Source organism: Trachurus japonicus, chromosome 4 (genome assembly GCF_045865225.1).
Source record: "Trachurus japonicus isolate A0001 chromosome 4, Traja_1.0".
In the NCBI taxonomy this organism is placed as follows: Eukaryota; Metazoa; Chordata; class Actinopteri; order Carangiformes; family Carangidae; genus Trachurus; species Trachurus japonicus.
Genome location: NC_140910.1, coordinates 12627811 through 12641820, shown reverse-complemented (window position 1 = coordinate 12641820; position 14010 = coordinate 12627811).

The window sequence follows — 14010 nt, the reverse complement described above, 5'->3', positions numbered from 1 at the left end:
ATTGACTGGAGCTGTAAAGGGATGCAAATGAAGTGAAACTGCTGTGGATTCATTTTTACAATCCATCGACTGTCTGTGTTTGACTGACGATATAAGTGACGATATAATTGTTGTGAGCTATAGATGTTGAGGTAAATGCTGGAGTGTGTGAGAGAGAAAGCGATTGCGTGTGCGTGTGTGTTGGTTTGCAAATTGTATATAGGAATTCATTTATAACTGAACGCTTACAAATATTTAAATAATTTGATGCACACGGTCCAAATGTGTGTGTGTGTAGTTCTATACTGTTTATTGTCAATGTAATATTTTCCACACACACTCACATCGTTTTTATTTCTATACTGGATTAAAGTGATCATTAGTTTATAATGTGGATGCATATTAGCCTATGGGCCTATATAGGCTGTGTGTAATATGTATACATTTATTCTGCATCATAGATTGCAGATTAGAATGATTATAGATTGTAATATGTATGCGTTATCTCACAAGCTGGTTAAGAGCATTACTCATTGTTCTTCTCCTCCTGCCCTCCTGGTTTAAACCACACAGCTTTTTCCCCTCTTAAGTACTGCTAACGCTGGATTTATTAGGCTTAAAGAATAGCCTACACATCTTCCTCAAAGGGGATCAGACATTAAGTGTAGATCAAAAGGATACGGTCTTAAAAACAGAACAATGCCTCTTGCACAACACTTATTCTTATTCCCTTATGCATGTTAATTCAGGGATTGTATGTAGACCAGTTTAAATAGCTTTTTCTTTCAAATTATACCCGTGTGTTCCTGCACAACAATAATTCTCATGGCCAGAGGGGTTTACGTTGCTCCCCAGCTTTTATTCTATTAATTTTGCACCAAAGTAACACAGTTGCTTTTGTAAAAAAAAAACAACAACTTTCAATTCTTCAGCAGGTGTGCTGATGTTCTCCAAAAAATATATTTCCAGTATGAGCCTGGAAGTTTTTTTTAAATCCCGTCTCCAGTTTTTTTGTGTAGAGACAGAAAAGAGGAGGCGTAGATACATTTATAATGCAGGCTCACACCAGTGCGCCTTTGTATTTTCAGAGACGGCTCACTGTATGAAACAGTGACACAGCTTCAGGGAAAGTGATGGACTGCTCGCTCGGATTTGTAACATTCAGATGTACAAAAACAGAGCCAGTGTGACCTACTACTGCTAGTCATCCTGGCTCTGATATCAAACATGTTTTTGGTGTGCTACAACTGCAGATGTGTGTATCCGTGTGTGTGTTTTGTTTTTTAGATGGAAAAAATGGTGAAAAATATCGTAAAGTATCGTGTTGCTACCTTGTAAATCTTTTTATATATATATATTCATCAGCGATGGAGTAAAAACCTCACACACCATATGAAAGTGAAACATGCATCAGTCAGAATAAATGTGGAATCAAGAACAATTGGCTTTTGCTTAACATCCCCCCCCCCCCACCTCCCCTTACCCAACCACCACCAGCAACCACCCACCCACCAATACATGCCCCCCCCCCCCCCCACTGCTACCCCTCTTCCACCCCCCACCCCCCCCCACACACACACACACACACTCTTCCCCTCCCCAAGTGAAACTCCCACCCTCCACACCCGATAGAGCACCCGTTGCTAAGCGACAGAGGGAGAGATGGATTGAGGAGACATAGTCGATCAATTCTACAGAGAGAGAGAGAGAAAGTGAGGGAGAAAGGAAGGGAGGCAGGGAGGAGAACGAGAGGGAGAAGGGGAGGAGGGAGGGAGAAGGCAAAAGAAAGAGGGAGAGAGGAGGAAGAAGAAGAAGAAGAAGAGAAAGAGAGGAGAGGAGGGGAGGACAGAATGCAGAGTGATTGCGGTCGTATTTGGGCTTCAGTTTGGGCTGAAGACGCTCTTTTGAAACATCTATCTTTGTTAACTGTATCGTGCCTCCGAAAATAAATCCATCTCTGCAGCTGTCCACCCTTCCATCTTTGTCCAAGTGCTTTACTTTAATACTTTTATCACTACAAATTACAGTCCACACAAGCAGCCTGTGTTTAATATTCCCTCACTCAAAAGAGAGTTAAGTGTATATTGCATGCACTCTTTCTCTCCGGCTCTCTGCCTTTCTCCATTAGTCACTGCTCCGCACACACACATACACACGCAAACATGCAGATGCCCGGCAATACCACATGCCCCACTGTGTGTGTGTTTGTGTACGTGCGTGTGCGTGTGCAGAGCTGGGTGTTGAGCGCATCGACTGAGTATCGATCCCACCACTCACCTCCCTGCAGTCAGCTCTTGTCCTACATAGCATGCCCTGTCTGATTTCTCCCTAAATGGCTTTTATCCAGCTCCAATCTTTATTTAAACTGAAAAGTAGGAATTAGCACCCACTTCTATCCCAGTCTCTCTTACCTTTTCTTTTCACTGTCATCTCACAGTGAGTATCAGCAAGTATCGGTCCACTGACCCCTCTCCCTTCCTCCCCTAGCTATGATTGCTTTCCCACTCAGAAATGTGCAGTACAGTATGTTACTTGCATTCCTCCTCCTTCCTCACTGTTTTGTGCACTTTATATGCATCACATGGAGAACAGATGCAGCCCTTGTTTCAAATACTGATTAATCTGAGCAATACTTTGCCAACCTCTCTATTTAGGAGTTTGGTCTCAAAAAAGAAAACCAAAAAATGGCCAGCGCAAACTCAAGGTGCCTGCTTCCTTTGACCAAAACTGACCATAACCAAAGTAATATTCAAACTGCAGTCCTGTAAGACAAAGAAAGAGCAGGACATTTTTCAGCCAAATTTGGTTTGTTTTTTTCTTGAAAAATGGCTCAATCTTTATTTTTCTGTTAAACAATTGATTAGAGAGAGAAAGAGATACTGTATGTGTGGCTGTGATCATCCCTCCTGTCTGCACTGACAGTGAGGAAAGAGATTTCAGCGTAAGCGACGAAGGACAAAATCTAGTTTTTATTCTGTGCAAAAATGCATTCTTAAATTCAGCCTGAATTAATAGAGGCCTCAGCTGTCTGAGTTTTTACAGAGAATGTTTCCAATGGACACGTGGACATAGGAGCATTGTTTACGGGGCACTTGAAAAAATGTAAACTGTTCTTTAATTGATTACACTCCAACTGTATCCACACTGTATTTGAATTCGATGTCATTAATGAGTCATAAATGGGGTCATGAGACAACTCTAGTTATTTAGGATGTTTATATTCCAACCTTTTCATTGTCATGGCAACAGGGCAGACATCTCAGCCCTCAAATGAGCATCGTTTATTCTGCACAGACTATTCTTCATATTGATGGCCTTTCCTTATTGTGATCAGCCAGCCACAGCCTGGGGAGGAACCCTCTGCGTGCCGTCATCCCTTTCGATTTGATTTGATTTGTTGCTCATAGAGCGAAGTGATGGGAGAGACTCTTATCTTGGCCGAGCAGAAACAAGCCATACCAAATAAGACACATCGGACTATCTGTGCTGGCACACACAATGGGGATTAATTGATCCCCTAATACCACAGATAAATCAATTCCTTCCTTCCCCCCTGAGCTCTCTGGCCAATTGGACAGCCTCACCATTGGATCAACAGAGCGTCTCTAGCCAATGGGAGGCGGGCTGGAGTTTGACTGACATCAGCACAGAGGTGAGCCCGAAAAGAGGTTAGGGAGAGGGAGTCCATCAGAAAGCCATTGGTAGCAGGAGTGAAAGTGAAGGCTGTGGTGTAGTCAGAGTATACAGCAATCCACAGAGAGAACAAACATGCACAGAGGTGGAGCTAGGCTGCATAAGAAGAAGGTATTACTGGCATAGCTGTGCTGCTGTACAATAAGTGTTGTTCAGGTTTCACTGCTACAGACACTGATGGAGGAAGCCTTAATTGTAACTAAAATGTAACAAGCCGACAAAGACCAATAAAACATCACTTAACTACAAATTAAATGTGAGACGACAACATTTCAAAATTATTTTTTGATTTTACAGATCAAACATCCTCAATAGGCCCCTCTCCTGCCGACTACAGAGCTTTATCCCTGGTCAAGACATCAGCCATTTTCTCACAGTTACCCCATCTTATCTCCAGCTTCGTTTGATCCATCTCCATTAGAGTCTCCATTACGCAGCCCGCCATCATTCTCACTCTTTCACTTATTTTGTATCTCTTCCACCCAATCTTTCTCTTATCAGCACCTTGGCGTTTCTGTCTTTCCCACAAACACTGTTTTCCTCATACAGCTCATATAATAACAGGCTAAAAATATGCCTTCTTTTTTTTTCTTTCCAGTATTGATTTTGCCTGTAGCATTGTCCATGGAGAGAGAGGGAGAGAGAGAGAAAGGAGAAAGACAGGGCGGGGGAGAGAAGTAAAAGTAGAAACAACTGGAAAAAGAATTACTTTCTACGTATGTGGTAATGCTCTCACCTTTCCTATTTTACTTAAGTAGAGAGCCATCCTCTGCCTCAGTGCAATAGCTTTCAATTAAATGGTAAATGCATTTACTGTGGTTCTTTCTCAGCCAGTCTCACCACTCAACATCGCAGACCGCCAAAGCACTCACACACTGTACGCATTTAATAATAACCCACTGAAATTAGAGAAACCTTACCATTGCAAATATGTTCCAGATCAGCTTTTCAGGGAAAATGGTTGGCTCTTTTGGCACTGGTGTGTAATGGGAATGGAGAGAGTTGATCAATAGGCTATTGATCGTAGCTGGCCAGAGTCTGGGGAATTGAGAGTGAGAATAGAGGGGAGTTGGGGTGGGGGTTGGCTCCAGGTTGAATTTTTTAAAATGCTCTATTTCAGAGATGACAAATAGTCTATTTGAAAATAGGGAAACAAAGAGAGAGGGAGAGAGCGTCATAAAGAGATGGAGAGAGAGTTTCTGCTTGTTGTGTTCTCTGAGCAGAGAACTGAGACCTCCCTGTTTCCCACAAGTTGCAGTTTTTTGGGCAGGAGCTGCTGAACTACAAAGACAAAGGAAGCAGGGACTTCTCAGGCTACAGTAGCTGCTGTGTACTCTGGCTGCAAGAGGAGGAGGAGAGTGGTGGTGGTGCTGGTGATGGTGGTGGGGAGGGGGGGCTTATTATAAAAAAAATCCTTCAAATGTGTTAGACAGTAAAAGGAGCACATGGACAAATAATTTACACCAGAATCCTGCATCTGACATTACATTTAACCTCACTAAATCTGGGCTCATGCTACATTTATTCACATTATGTTCTGGATACTACAACCCAGATCTTCAATGGACGGTGGCCAGTGTCTGTTTCCTGCAGTGAGAGATACCCACATTCAAAGTCACACACATAAACCTCTGATGTAAATCTGTCCCGCAAGTGCAGCCAAATTGCCATCTGTGAATGGGTGCCATAATGAACCTGAAGTATGAATTAACCTCCCTGCTGGAGGGTAAGCTGGAAAGTGATGAGCGGCCTGTAACTCGTGATAGTTTATCTTTCTTTTAAGGTGCTAAAAAGAGAAAAATGAGCATTTAATATACAATATGTTGGCACCCAAAACATTTTGTGTTTGTGCATGTAGATAAATTCAGATCAAGACAGATTTTCTCCCGCAAAATGTGAATTTCATTTCCTTTTTCTGTTCAACACACACACACACACACACACACAGTGTTGTTTGGTGGGCAAAACATCAGAGTTAGATACCGACAGTGTAAACACAGCCTGAGTCCATGTTTCTATTCATCTTTTAAATGTTGTATACCTGTGTTTAAAGCAGCAGGATGCAGAGTGTGTGGGTCATCTGGAAGCACAAATTCTCTGTATGAGTAATTTCAGTGTGTTAGTTTTACTGTGGTGACAGTTGCGTATCTTGTAACACGAGTTAACAAAGCTTTAACAGTTAAAGAAGTAAAAGAAAACAATGAAACAAACTTAAGTTTCCACTTGGTTTCTGTATCGTTAAAACTGCTTCAGGGTCACTTTAACAAAGTCTTGCTTTCTCACAGTTAAACCCAGAGTTACAGTTCATGAGAGAACACATTTGTACTGTGATCAGAAGATGGTGAAGAACGAGATCAAGGTTATTTCTGGTGTCATTGTTTCGGTTTCCGCAGAAATATACAGTTCTGGCTTATCAATATCCGTCGGGCAAACGAGGGCAACAAGTGCACATTATATTCCTATGTTCCAGATACTCTTCACTCGCAAGAATATCCAATGGCACAATTTATACATGTTACACACACACAGACTTGTAAACATGGGGAAATAAGGTGGAATCATTACTTCTGAAGGCTGCCCAACTCAACTGCAGGCAATGGAAAGCAGTTAGAGCACTAGCCTGTAAACACCCCTGAGAGGAACCTATACCTCAGTAAAAATTCAGCTGTAAATAATGTATTGAATGCAAACTTAAGGTCCACAGGGAGATATGGATAGGCTCATTACTCTTTTAGTTTGCTGGTCTTTTACGTAGTCCACATAGCTCTCAAAAATCGACTCCAGATGCTCCCTCTCTCTGTTTTGATTTAAAGATGCTTTTACCTGCGGATATTGTTGTGGATATAGGTATTGTTTTTTATTTTCTGCACATTGCCCTGAGGTTTGAAGGCTGTTAACTCATGCACCCACGCACATGCTCTGTGCCCTGTTAAGGTTATTGTGTGTGCAGCACATGTGTGTCTGCGTTATCTGTGCCGGTAGTTGAGGTGAACACGCGGCCTACGTCTGTGTGCCCTGTCCGGGATGCATTGATCTCGAAGCAGGATGTCAAACATTTTAACGCCGATCTTGTCCTTGTTATTGCCTCACACAGCCGGGTTGTTAATGCATTAAAAATCGTTTGTCCCTATCTTTCCAAACTTATCTCACCCTACTGCCCTGAGCAACACAAGAATACCCCTCCGCTGTAACATACACTCCACTCCCGCCCCTCCTCCCTCCACCCTCTGTTTCTAACCATGTCCTTCCATCCTCGGTCTCAATCAATCTTTACGACACCCGGTTGCATCTCTCTAATGTTTCCGGACTTGACCGTATCCCCGTTCAAAAATTCTTAATTAAGCCCGTTCTGTATGTTTACCATTGGGCAAATTACAATCTGACAGGGCTAATAAAACAACATTGGCGAGAGGAGGGCCAAGAGGAGCATGTGCTGTGACCCTTACCTCTTTCACCTGTCTCTATCTCCACCTCAGCTTATCTCCCTCCATCCCCACCTCTTCATATCTCCCTATTTTCTACCTCACAGGTTTTGAGGGAGGAAAGGGGAGGGGATGGGAGAGAGGAGCAGCGGTTTGGCACCAGTTGGTCAGGATCTTATATCCATCGCTGTCAATGTGACTATTTGTTTTAAATACTCACATGTCATTACACTGACATATCTTGATAATACCATTCAACCTACTTGCTTCTCATCTCTGATTATTAAGATTCATGAACCCGCCTGCCTGCATGTCAACTCTTACAGATATGAGTCATATATCTATGTTCACATCAGCATTTTTCTTCATTTGGGTATTGACTCGTGCACTGTTCTCACATTCTGCAATCTATAGCCCATACGGCGTGTGTATTATATCTCTATTTCTGTACAGTTTTGTCTGGGCACTTGAGAGCTGCCATTTCATGATGCTAAAGCATGACAGAGAGGGAGGTTGTGTCATCAGAGTCTCTTCAGCTGCTTGGCTTAATCTTAAACACTAATTAGGAAAGAAACAGGGGTCTCTGAACCCAGCAATGCTAAATAAAACAACCCTAATCTTGAGGAACCACACAAATCAAAATCAAATGCCAAGATTTCTTAAACGGCTTCGACCAAATCCATAATAAAAAATAATTCTATGCCAAATTCGAGTATGTTGTGGGTTAATACTTGAACAGTGGCAACAGTCTGTGCTCATACTTGATAGTTTGCTCAATAAGGACGGTGGATTTTTTTTTGCGTCCTGTTAACGATAACTGTTCACCAACAATGCAATGCAATGCAGAAAAAGTAATTGTCGTCTCATGTCATGCAAATTGTATAACTTCCTGTTGGTGGGGGAAAAAATGGTTATTGTGTTGATATGTTGTATACAAAATGTCATGATGTTATGATAAAATGTAATACATTCTGCCCAGAATTATTCTGTAGTATGGATTTGGACCTCACTACAAATCAAATTAAGCTTTCCCTCAATAAATAAACATAACCAAACTCACTTCACTATTCCAAATCAAGTCAAGCTAAAGCAAACACAACTCTGCAGTGTTCATATCAAACTGTACAGAGCTGACAGACACTATATGAAAAGATCATTAATAGCTGGACTTTCACAGATGATGCACTTTCTCCCTTAGCTCTAGTTTTACATTATGCAGCCATATGTTTGGTCCTTTTTGTGTAGGGTTTTTTCATCTACTACCAGAACTTTCTCTGCAGAAACCAGAGGGTCTTTTTAATGCAATAGTGGTAAAAACACATGCTCCTTATATCCACATGCTAAAGTGTTAAGGAGGGCACTGTACCTAAAACTACTCGGCAAATGTCACTTTTGATGATGCATGAAGGTTGTCAAGAGGGATACCACCATGGAGGTGGAGGACATGGCTGGAGGTTGGGTATATATGTGTATGTAAAACGAAATTGATTACCTCCACCTATTATTTTACTCTGCAAATAAGAAATTGTCTGCAAAGACGTGTTGCTGATGGATTCTCAAAATGTCATTTTCTTTTAATTCTGTGAGCACCATAAATGAAAAGCTCCATCATTTTAGGCAACAGCAGGGTAGTATCTCAGAGCCTAAAATCAAAATGATCTCACACAGCTAAAATAGGAACGAGAAAGAAAATTGCGTTTTTGAATATCAGTGAGAAAACAGACTAAATACAGGACCCTCATAAAATCAAATCAAACCATCAGAACTCAACAATACACTACCTCGCTGAATCAAAATCAGGCCTAATTATGGAAAAGAAACTGTAGCAAAAATGTACCAGTGACGTGAAGGTAATAAGAAAAACCTTTTCTGAACCAATGTAGAACAAGCTGATGGCTCAATCTAATGTTGAGGTCAATGGTTTTACAGGATAGTGACTGTGGAGCACGGCGTTGGCTGGATGAGGATTATCTACTGTGTGTTCACTGTCTCATCAAGCCCAGAGCTGATCGGAAAAGGTGAGTGAAGCTCTGATGATGGACAAATCTAAGAAATTGACAATCTCACAGACAGAAAATCTGATTGAAGCTGGGATTTCGTGTGAGCGCATGTGCATGTGAGTGGCAATGTATGTCGGTGTGTGTTCTCCTGTTTGTATGTTGCACTACATCACCTGACAGGTGCAAAGCCCTGTGGGATGGCACTGCTGTATCTTACACTTGGCTGAACATATACAGCAGATCAGAGGTGTAACAAATCCATTCCTGACTGCCAGAACCTTTCAGAGAGTTTCTGTGCCTGTGAACAACACGTCTCCAGGTTTCCACACCTCAGAGCTGATGTGTATCTGACACACAGATGAAATGTAGCCTCACACAGAAGTAGAGAAGTGTTCCCAACAATCAGCATGATTGTGTGTGTATTGTGTGTGCATGTCTGCATGTGCATGCATGTGCATGTGCATGTGCATGTATGTTTCTGTGTCAAGTGTGTGTGTGTGTGTGTGTGTGTGTGTGTGTTGTCTGGATGGCGTCTTTAGAGCGGCTAATCAGAGGAGAGGTTGAGGAGAGTGTCAGAGTGTCAGGCTGGCTCCGGTGAAGAGTCCTTGAGTCCTCTCTCTGTTTCTGTGTTGACACCTCTTAACCTCAGTCTATCATCTCTCACACTCGCACACTCCACTTCTATTGACACTCGCTACCCTGCAGCTCTCCAAAGACCCGAGGAGAATCCACTACAGTGATTGTCCATGTGAGGGGAGCCTGCGGAGAAGAAAGGATTATATAATGCGCCGACGTACAGAGCAAGAAGCGGGCGGATTGGGTGGGTTGTTTGGTTTCTTATCCCGACATTTCTGTTGTTGACCAAGAGGAGAAACTAACGAGAGAGTGACAGATTGACAAACTGAGTCCATCTGTCAGTGCTTGACAAAACGCTGCATCCTCTCATGCATCAATTCGTAAATGAATCTTTTTGTCTTTGTCTCCCTCTCACCAGGAAGTGTACAGGCTCTGTGTCCACCGCTGTCACTGGCTAGTGTAAGTGGGGTCAGGAGCGCGGGGTCAACGGAGGAGAGGTCAAAGGTCATAGAGCAGTGGGTCTTGTTAAAATACCTTTTAGCCTCCTTCAGGGATATTATGTAATGGCTCTGGGAATAGGTTGGGTTCTAGGTTGACTGTTTTGTGGTGGTGACTGGGTGATATATGTGTTCTGCTTTATGCCAGATGTATATTCATTACCCTTTTTAAAAAATCAGGATGCAGAGGAAGTGCCGGGAGGTCAAGAGGGGTCGTCCTTAAGAGGTCACATTTATGTGTTTTTCGGATGTACCTTTGTTTTGGAGGATGCACCTTCCAGGAAGTGATCATCTTAAACTCCTCTGAGGGCTCTCAGGTTATAGACACTAAGACAAAAGGATTTTCTTTGTGTTACAAATGAAAATCTTAAAAAGCTCTTCTATTAAAAAAAAAAAAAAATGTGTTCTACCTCTTAGACTGAAGCACAGGCTCACCTGGAGAGGTTAGGGAGAAACTGGGTTGCGCTGATCAATATATCGGACACATTTGAATATCAATACAATGAGCGCCCTGTCTTCAATCTTAATTTTTAATATGGTGATAATAAGTGTATTAATTTTCATAACTTTCATTCAATAACCTTGGAATATGAGCGATGGTGGCCCATTTTTGCACAGCAAATATGCATCTCCCCGCTCCGCGCTGCCATTGATCAGTCCTGTGCCGTTTCTCTCCCTTTCGCTTTGTCCTCCGGTCTCTCCCTCTTCCTTTCCTCTCACACCATTGCACTGTAAAATTCATCCTTATTCCCCGCTTCAGCAAGCTAACTGTGCGCACTACCTTTTATCAGTCCAGAACTGTTAAATTAATAAATTGATATTGACGAGCTATCAGCCGGGGGGATAAATTATTTGGGAGTAGAAGGCTCGGGTCACATGACTTTTAGTACCCACGATTCTGTAATTATTCCCCACGAGAAGAACCGTGGTGTGGTGCACTGCCCCCCCCCCCCCCAAGAAATGAACACTCACTCTCACACACACACACACACACACACACATTATCACATGAACAACTATAAATATCCTCACATACAGTGGATTGCAGGGGCCATGGGAATACTGATGATCATTACTGCTATCATAACCTTCATGATACAGGATGTTAGCCCGCTGCAGATTGCATTTTATCATCACAATTTGCACAAAAGTGAAGGGGAGGAACCTGGATGGTGTAGCAGCAGCGGAGCTACCTGCCACGGTGCGGTGGAGTCACCTCCTGCAGCTCTGGAGCAAATGCAAATGAGAGGTGCAACCTGGGCGGCGATGCTGCAGATGAAGGGAAGGGGACAGCCAGCGTGTCAGAGTGCCAATCATGGAAGTGGTCTCGTTGCCCTCCGGCCATCGCTGACCTTTTGACCCTGGCCATGGCCTAAATGTCAAAGGTCACCAACCAGGGTCATCTGGGATCACTGCAAGACCCTGGCCAGGGATGCATCACCATGGCAACACTCTGTTCACTATAGGAGGAGAGACGTGTGTGTGTGTGTGTGGGGGGGGGGGGGGTTGCATTCGGTATGCAGATATCATGCACACAGGAACACACACCTACACACACACACCAGGTTGAGCATCACATGTGTGTGTGTTTTTTTTTCACTAGGAGTCAAATTGCCCCCAGTTGTCTTCCAGTGAAGCGAAGCACACAGGAGCCTGACATAACCACAGAGAACACACACACATACACACACACACACACACACACACACACACACACACACACACACACACACATTGCTTTGCCACATCCATATGAAGTATTTGTCCAGCTACAGAGGCCATATTTTATCGGCTAAGATGGCTGCACAGCTCTGCCATTATGCTCCATTATAGGGGTCAAAATGTCGCTGGGAACATATAGGGAGAAACATCTTCATAACAGTGAGGGAAATGCAAATTATCATTAAAAATGTAGGCTAAATATGTTATATGTGCAAATTATGCATAATGTGCAACACATTTTTGTTGATAACTGAAATTGACGAGGGGTAAATTACAAAAATTCAACTTCCATGAATGGCTCCTCCTCGCGGCCCCTGGCTGCTGCCTGGAAGTATTCGCTTGCACCGTGCGTCATCTAGTGGACAGAGCGGTGTGTTATGTTCCTCGGTGCTGCAGCTCGGCTCCTCAGCCGCGGCGGTGGAAGAGGGGGAAAAACCCCAACTAGTCTGCTTTTGTCTCCGGGGAGCTCCGGTCGATGCCTCGTCCCACCATATGTCTGATCGCAGCTGCCAATCAACAGGTCAACGCGACCCCGGGGAGGCAGACACTGGTGGGGAGAGATCAAACAGCGGACCTCGGGGATGACAGATGCAGATGAAAAAAAAAGGCAATAAAACATTGCTTCAAAGATGGTAACGGTGCACTGGGAGGCAAATTATTGTTAACAGTAATCTGCAGAATAGCGCCTCGCATTCTGATCGATTGACTATTATGGAGCCTTTGAAGCCGAGGTAACGCCAGGCTATTGTTCATGGTGGGACACAACCAGAAAATAGCAGCTGGTTTTGGTTCAACTATAGCGCTTAAGCCTCAAATACTACTTACTTCTATACAATCATGCTTTCTAATAGAGTTGCAATTTGGGCTTCACAGGCGTTAAGCCTATTGAGAGTTATTCATACGTTCAGCTGCTGTCGCACCACGACCAAGCATCTGGGAGAAAAGCAGATAATTAAGTGAATAAAGTCAAATAAATAGTAAATATTCAATGCTAACAATTCACAAATTCGCCTCCATATCTATCATCTACTTCAAATATGATTAAAATAATAATAATAAAGCATCAGGTGCACATGCTTTCATAATGTAGGCTTCAGCTCCTGTGGGTCTAGTATTTTTTTTAAGTTGTGCGTTTAACTCCTTTTACACAAAAGCAAAACAAGTTCGTGAAAGTAAAATAAATTAGGTAAAACTTTGACAACTCAAATCTGGATTTGTTCTAAATGATTCAGCTGGTTATATGTCACTTTTTCTGAGTTATGAAATAAAAAGTTGAAAAGGAAGAGAAAGCAAGACTGTATTAGACTAAGAAATTTAGAGATCTTACTGTAAACTAACACTACAGCAATTCAGTAAAAAGATGAGGTTGATTTAAAACGTGCTCAGAGAAAAATAACTTTTTATCAGAGAAAAATCCCACATGTCAAGTCTGACATTTAAATTCATCTGTCATCATTTGTCATATTTTTTCAACTAGGCTGTTTATCTCAGAAAGATAAGGCTATGGGGAGTTGTATAGTTTACTGGGTAGAGCATGGACTGCAGGCCCAGCAGTCCTTCACTCTAAGAAATGTTGGGTTATTTTTTCAACCCAACAGCTGAGTTGAGACTGTTGGTTAGTTTAATTGGGTTGTTTTCATCAAGTTGGGTAATCTAAGAACCCAATTTGCTGGGTTATTATCCTTGGCAGTTGAGTTATTAGCTGTTGGGTTGTAATTTCCATTATACTGTGTTGGGTCATTTCGGACTACCCAACATGTTGGGTTGACGTTCGGTGGGAGGAGTTTCCCAGCATGCTTTGGGACAGTGTGTTTGTGATTCTAAGTTTAGGTTATTTCTGTTACATGTCGCCACAGATGTTACAGCTATACAATCTTTAGTGATACTGTTCTACACACTAATTTACTAATTCAATGTTCTACTCAGTTTACAATTACTGTTGTAAATAAGCACTTTGACACCATAAGTGAAGTTATGTTTTTGGTTAGTGGTCTCCCTTCCTTTGTGTGCAGTTTGTCTGGTGGTCTGAGGATAATAGACAGCATTCTCCCTGTAGTTAAGTGGTATATGAGCTTCTACAAGATCTAAAGTTAGTCTCTGTTTGAGTTTATGTTAAATAGA